Source organism: Saccostrea echinata, unplaced genomic scaffold (assembly GCF_033153115.1).
Source record: "Saccostrea echinata isolate AGI-Se365-2 ecotype Australia unplaced genomic scaffold, CSIRO_AGI_Sech_v1 ptg000047l, whole genome shotgun sequence".
NCBI classification, from domain to species: Eukaryota; Metazoa; Mollusca; class Bivalvia; order Ostreida; family Ostreidae; genus Saccostrea; species Saccostrea echinata.
The window spans coordinates 349,571-357,808 of NW_026889796.1; the positions used below are offsets into that span (position 1 = coordinate 349,571).

General features: G+C 32.0%; 1 long non-coding RNA gene across 1 annotated transcript; it reads left to right on the forward strand.

The window, feature by feature from the left end:
- The first annotated feature begins 1,006 nt into the window (after nt 1-1,006).
- Nucleotides 1,007-5,428, forward strand: LOC133202563 (uncharacterized). Its single transcript, XR_009723256.1, has 4 exons — nt 1,007-1,074; nt 4,518-4,586; nt 4,800-4,905; nt 5,088-5,428. It is a non-coding gene; the product is annotated as an uncharacterized LOC133202563 (long non-coding RNA).
- The last annotated feature ends 2,810 nt before the right edge of the window (nt 5,429-8,238 follow it).

The window sequence follows — 8,238 nt, forward strand, 5'->3', positions numbered from 1 at the left end:
TTCAATATTAGGTATGCAGAAACGGTGATAGGAGAACATACCGTTTAAAACAGAGATGGGGGATGATTTATACATAGGACACACGTATATATATTTTGAGAAAACATTGTTCAAAAAACGCCCACAAAAAGTCCTTTTTGCAATGCAAACAATGCAAATAGTTTAAGCTTTTCATGGTACCAAGTGCATAATGATACTGCAGTCATTGCAAATCCTTCTGTATATTTAAGTAGGGCTCCGCGTAAAAATCATGCAGGTAGCACAGAAAAGGCGCTACATCGATAATCTGCAAATTCATTAAAACTGAGTTTAATATATTCATTTGGGTCTAAAATGAATGATAACGAATGGATTTGTTATAATTCTTCTTTTTTCATATAGCTAGGGATAGGGTACTCCAGGGGTAATTTTGTATGGATAGTGTGTAAATAGTGCATATTTCAGAAAACAATTTCTTCTAAACCCAAGAAGATGTATAAAATCTAAACACATAATTACAGTGAAAATAGAAAGTGTAAATTAAATTTACTCTAATATTTTTGTGCAAACAAAGGATTGAAAAGATACAGGGTGTTAAAAATCTGGAATTTGTGAAGATTCTTCGTATGAGTTATCTCCCTTAGGAAATTTATATAGGTGGCGGTAGTAAAAAAAATGGCGGCCTCCATGAAAAGCTGTACTCTGCAAAGTTATTTTGATGCATCATGTGGTGTTCATTGCAAATATCTGTGTGAATTGAGTAAAAATGATTGAAAGGAATTTACAAGAACAGATTGGACATGGAGCTCGTGTAAATTAAGAGGAAAAAAAATCTGTGAAACGAAAAAGTGTAGCTTGGGAATATTACTGTCATCGTGTTGATAAGGGTATCAGCAATTTTCCTTATTACTGACATCAGTATGGTCTATGTCGGAAGTTTAGCTTCTAAGTTAATCCACCAGAATCCAAGAGTAAGCCCTCAGAGAGGAGTTGCAGTCCGACTGTGTCAGCATACTCAACTTGGACAGTTGGAGAGGGAAGATAATGTACCGGCGCCACCGGTACATTTGGACAGCTGTTTGAACAGCTTGATAGGTAGGATTTAATTTAAATTTACTTCTTATGTATGGTTATTGATATTTTATACAGTAAAGTATGTATTTGGAAAATTGTTGGGGATGGCCAGTTCCTACATATATCAATATCATGTCCATTTTGAAAAAAATGACATCTTACACATATATATGTTTGAATAATGTTACTGTGTCTTGGGACAGGCCCTGACCACAGTTAGAATGCCTTCCATATTCTCGCAATGTAGCAGAAAATGGTGGAAACACTCTGAAATGATTTTGGAGGAAATAAATGAAATTGCATTGAAAAATAAGCATCAAGTTAATAATAACAAAGTTAACCTTTTTTTGTCACAGGGATACCTTTCACCCCCAAAAATTAATCCATATAATGTAAGAGTTCAACACTTTTTGTCAAGGTTTTTTTACACGATTCAAATTTACATGCCATGTTGATAGTCAGAAATCTCTGAATTATTCAGAGTAAATGCATTGACCAGAGTTAGTTATGACACGATAGCTCAGTGTTTTGTATTAGCCAACTATTCTGTATCTAAAATACAGCACAGTCTAAAAATAAATCTGATTCAATTTATCAAAAGCAAGTACAAATAGTAAATGCTGAGTTTTATCTTATAATAAAATTTGGAGAAATATATCCCTAGCAAAGTATATCAAAATATCAATATCAATATCAAAAAATGTATATTAAAATATCAAAATTTCTCAATTTTTAAAAAATTATTCCACACAGAATCTACACGTTATTTCGATCCAAACAAAAAGGAAAATTCGCAGTTATGGAAAGCATCCTATGTTTAATAAATTTCTGAAAACCTGTTTGCTTTCCCTGCTTTTTTGGGGTCCCCTCCAAAATAGTTAAGCCAATGGGTTCACGGGTGCAGCATACATTATGTGAACTTCGCACAGTCACCCCCCCCCATTTTCCACTCTTCTCGTGCAAACTCATTCAAGTCCATTTTGAGCATTTTTTTTTAACATTTCATCTTAAATTCTTATCGCTGACGACTGCTGCACATCTTTTTCTCTTCGTTTTTAAATTTAATGTCGCATTTCAATAAGAAAATAAAAATTTGTGACATCAAAGTTCATTGAAGAACTGTTTGTATCGCCTGCATGTGTATCTAGTTAAACTGAGATTTTAAGACCCCTGAAATAAATTAGGATCAGTCTCCATCTACGGCAAAGTTAAATTGTCCACCTTATCAATTAAGACAACGTCTCCCCCGTTTTCAAAACTAATCTGACTAAATCTTACATTGTCCATGGAAATATATATCTACTGCGGAGGCATACTCCCCATCAAGGCCTCATCTACAGAGAGAACAAACAAACACTGGCAGTAGTTTGAATGCTGCACAGCTATAAAGTGGGCGGTGCTTTTTCTTGATTGATCATGTCACAAATCATTTAGAGAACTCGACAGGTTCTGTATCGTAGATACAAATCTGGGGGCGGAGACTATTGCTATGCACTCGTCCACCCCCAAATTTGTATCTACGATACAGAACCCGTCTCATTCTCTAAATAATACTTATTGCCCGGTTTGTTTTGCTACATAACATTGCTAATACACATTCTTTCATTAAACCGGGTCTGTAGGAGAATATCATCTTAACAATAGAACATTTTATCATCATATAAGTATGGAACATTGTCTGTGCTCTCATCATTAATCAATACATGTCCCATATAACAACCATTATTTAACGTGGCCAAATTTAAGGGATTCAGTGGGAAGGCCCGGGACATTAGCTTAAAAAATTCTTTGTTTGCAGTTGCCAACCTATAATTTTTAGAGTGGATACGTAGGTTTTTTTTTTTTTAAAAAATAAGTTATTTTTCAGACTTTTATTAGATAACAAATTATAGAGATATTCATACTTCAAGGCTTACTTAACATAAATATGCTTCACTTGATAAAAACAAAAATAAAAAATAGAACATTTTCAATATCCTGAAAAACTGAAACTTAACAAAAAATAATAATACAAAATGGCTGGAAAAAAAAAAAGTTTGGGTCGGGTGCATTTTCAGTGCATGGGTAGGCAACTGCAAACAAATTAATTTTTATTTTAGGCCCCAGGTTTATGGTAATTCAAATTGAAAATGAACATGTAAATTTTACTAATTAAAAGAAGTATATGCTTTATGTGATAGGTTTTGATTTTTTAGCTCACCGGAGCCAAAGGCTCCAGTAAGCTTTTCTGATCACACTTTGTCAATTGTCTGTTGTTGTTCCAGGTGTCATTGTCATCTTTGTTTAAAACTTTTCACATTTTCATCTTCTTCCAGAATGGCAAATTTCAACCATATTTGCCACAAAGCATCCTTGGATGAAGGAGATTCAGTGTTGTTCAAATGAAGAGCCTTGCCCTCTTTCAAGGGGAGATAATTAAAAATTAGTTAAAATTTAATGAATCTTTCAAAAATCTTCCTCTCAAGAACCACTGGAACAGAAAAGATGAAACTTATGTGAAAGCTTTATTACATAATGTAGTGGGAAGTTTGCTCGGATCATGACCCCAAGGGATATGGATTGGCCGCAATAAACAATCAAAGTTACATGTAGAAATATATATGTAAAAAACTTTATCAATCTTTTTCTCATGAAAAACTGGGCCAAAAGGGTTGAAACTTTTGTGAAAAGTAGCGGTAGCATGGGGCTTTAAAAATGTAGATACTAGGTAACATTTACAATCTTTAGAAATCTTCTTCTCAAGAACTAGACATACTGGTAGTATAGGGCCACAATGGGGGATCAAAGTTTCACACTAGGTAGTGATAATTCTTCTTTTTAAGAACAGCAAAGCCATGATTAGTCGTACAGATACATGTATATATTGAAGAATCCTCAAGTAGTGTAGATTCAAATCTGTTGAAATCATGAACCCCTGGGATAGGGTAGGACCGCAATGGGGATCAAAGTTTTACATATGAATATATATTAGAAAAATCTGCTGATGAAGATATTGACTCAGGTGAGCATTGTGGCCAATGGGCCTCTTGTTTGCTCTACCCATGTCAACATGGCACTAGTCAGAAATGATAACTAAATAACAAAATCAAGTATGGACAGAAAAAAAAATCAACCAAGATATAAAAACCACCAAAAAGCTTGATTTATTTAATAAATATATAATTTTTCAGACAAGGCTGTTTATGCACATTTTTTAACATTACTGATGGTATAATTTGTAAAAGATATATCACTGAAAATTCTATTAGTCTTGTCAAGCTATTGCTGACTTACATTTTTACTGGCCCAACATTTTTAATCGGGCTAGTGTATTTGGAAAACAGTGTACTGTGCTTTGGAATCACCAGGTAAATTTAATTTAGGGTTGTTAAATAGGTATATTTAGTTGTCTTTATACCTAATCTCTCTCTGTATGTCATATTGCATATAAATCTAGATGAAAAATATTCCTTGTTGTTTTTCAGAATGATCAAGAACTTGTTTGACTGAAGAGATAGAATGAAAAGGGAAGACCCAAAAGTGTTTTATAACAGGTACTGTGAGAGTACCGGGTATTTCATTTTGTAGTTTTAATTTAATCAGTAGCAAGATTATAGAATTCATAACTGGTTACAGTTTAAATTGTAATATGGTTAAAAACCTGAGACATAAATGATAGAAAATATGGTAAAGATATTTTACATATTTCATAAGTTAGTAATTTGAATTATATACTTTTGAAATGAAACCCTATATCATTTTCACAGAATGCGCAAGATGGTTTGCATCATGGTTATGAAGGAAAAGCTGACAGTATTTTTGAGACAGCAAGAAAAACATCATTGCACACCACCAACTAATAAGACTCCAAAGGTGGGGGACCACATGCCATGCACATGCAACCATTTGAGATTTTACATGAAATTACTGCATTACATAAACTTGAGATTCCATGTAATTTATAAATTTAAAAAAACCCTTTAATACCTTTAAATCAATGTAGAACAATGAGTTTTAATGTGGTAAATGATAATTATATGTAACTATTATTTTAGGAATAACAAAGATTAGAGTTCAAAGAATGCTGGCACTTGGATAAAGATAATCAGGCATGGACTTTCAACTCCCATGGATCTTCAGCACCTTTAGGTTACAGTTTTATATTTCACTAGAAGAGACTCATAAATAAACAAAGGACAGTCAGTTACTACAAAAGAGAAGCATCGGAGATTACTGATATTTTGTTCAGCATTATTTCATCTTAAAAGATGTAAACTATTAAAATTTTGTTTACATCTATCAATTAATGATTTTGATACATGTACCAGTAATTAATAATTTTGATGTGGGATAAACTGGTAAAATTGAATGGAAAAGAAGCAGATGACTTGGTAATGATGTGTAAAAAAACATCATTCATTTAATTAATACATGTAATTGCATGCAGTTAAAATTTGAACAAAATTCTTGTGGTGTATATTGAAAGGTGTAACCAAGAGGGAAACATAAAATGATTTTCATATTATCATTAAAATAAAAGTCAAGTTGTATATTATACAATTATTTCTGTTTTTGAGGTCATTACAATGGTTTGGCTTGCCTAAATGTATGCATTCACCGATCCTAAAGAAGGAAGTAAATATTGTCCCTCGATGGTTGTTGGATCAATATATTAACACCCCCCCCCCCCCTAAAATAAATAAATAAATGCAATTTCAATTTTTGTATAATACCCTATGTATCATACCCATAGGGTATGGTGTGTGCGAAACAAGCATGACCTTTTGATTTGCATTGGCTGTTGGACTTTAAAAAAAACTTATAGGCTGAAAAAAACCCTCAAAAATGGGATATGATACTGTTTTTGTAAATATGGATTATCTCCCTTTTCAGCTTAAAATTAGAACATTTTACTGGTCATGAAAATATTTTGATTAAATGAAAAGTAAAATTGTGTTGTATTTCAAATTAGAAAATTGAGAAAAATTTTTTGAAATGTCAATTTTTTCTTACATGCATACCTGGTATATATTCATGATATGTGTATAGGGCATAGTTATTGTACTGTGACAAAAAAAGGGAAATTGCCATTTTTTATATGAAACTCATCAATCGTTTTGGGAAAATAATAATCATTTGCGCAAAAATGTTTTTATTATTTTATTTGCTATAGGGTATGGTGTCTATGAAATTAGCATGACCTTTTGGTTTGGCTGTTGGGTTTTTTAATTTTTTGATAGCTGAAAATCCTCAAAAAATTGATATTTTGCTGTTTTTGTCAATATGGATTATCTCCCTTTTCAGCTTAAAATTGGAACATCTTACAGGTCATGAAAATATTTAGATTAATTAAGATAAGTAAATAATTGTGTTGTATTTGAGTTTGGAAATGTAAAGAAATTGTGTTGAAATGTCAATTTCCTTTTACATGCATACATATATGGCATATATTGGACTGTGACAAAAAAAGGGAAATTGCCATTTTTTGAATGAAACTCGTCAATCATTTTGGAAAATAATAATCATTTGCACAAAAATGTTTTAATTATTTTATTTTCTATAGGGTATGGTGTCTATGAAACTAGCATGGCCTTTTGGTTTGGCTGTAGGGTTTTTTAATTTTTTGATAGCTGAAAATCCTCAAAAAATTGATATTTTGCTGTTTTTTCAATATGGATTATCTCCCCTTTTCAGCTTAAAATTAGAACATTTTACTGGACATGGAAATATTTTGATTAATTATGAAAAGTTACTATTTGAGCTGTATTTGAATGAGAAATAAACAAAAATGTGATTTATTGTCTGATTTTCTTTTAATTTCATATGAAATATTGATATTTTTGCCTATTTTTAGAGGAAATTTCAGCCATATTTTACCGAAAACAGTTTAACTGTTGCCATGGCAACCAGACACAGAATTGATAAAAAATCATTTTATTTTTTGTAGTATCTTAGCATACCCTACCAACATGCAAAGTTTGAAAAAATTCTGAAACCCCCCATGTATCACCCCCTGCATGATTTTTACACGGAGCCATACTTAAAACAGGAACATGTACTGAGTACTTGCTTATTGGGTTGAAACTTTCAGAGCTGATGGTCACAGACAACCTTCGTGGATATATGAACATGTATACAACAACTAGATGGGTTCAAGAAAACTCTTTTGAAAGTTAATCCTGTTTTTTTAAATCTCCATGTAATTGCTCGTTTTACTGAACTTACTTTTATGTTCTCCAGAAAACATGTCTCCTGGTTTCTTTCATTATCTCTTGTATCTATGGTCAATATAATGTTAAGATATATTTAAATGACAGAAGAGACATTAACAAGAGAACGTGTAATGCATGACATCAACACACCGTTGGTAAAATGAAAAAAAAAAGTCTGCAATACCCCCCAGGTACACTGGATAATTCCTAAGTATAACTTTTAATACAGAAAATTGATTTACTATAGTGATATCTTTGACAACTTGATTTACATAAGTAATCACTAGGACATAGCACTATAGTGATAGTTTCGAAAACTTTGATTTACTTATGTAATAATAACTCTGACACCTTATTACACTATGGTTCCTATAGTATATATTATAGTTAACTATATTTTACTATAGTATTTTACTGTTAGAGTTACTTCAAAAGTTCAATTCATAGGAATTTGTTATCAGGATTTTTGTTCCTTAACGTGGTGGAAGTAGGGGTTCATGTTTGGAATTCAAATCTAATCCTTTCAAACATTTAGTTTTGGTTTGCTGTCTCATTTCCTATCCCAATGAAACCCAAATATGTTCAGAGTTATATATGACTTTTTAAAATGTCTTGTTTTTGGAGTAAAATCAAAAACTAGTACATTTCAAATAATTCATACTCATAGACATCCACAAATGCACCAAACCACTATAAATTTTCACTGTCATTTGTGATAGCAGGTCATATCTTTATCTCTCTCCCTCTCTCTCTCTCTCAAGAGCAAATTAAAGAAGTTTATTAGGTAGTTCAGCTGCAGTCATCCAATACATCTGACAAATACATTCAAATGTTGGTTTGCACATCACGCGTGAACAACAGTCACTAAGGATTAAAAATGAATATAAAATGCAACCCCCATACCTTATATCAGACTGTACATTCAAGCATATACTACTTGAGTGCATGAATATATACCTCATTTATTAGTGTATACTTGTAGCAATGACCTCCC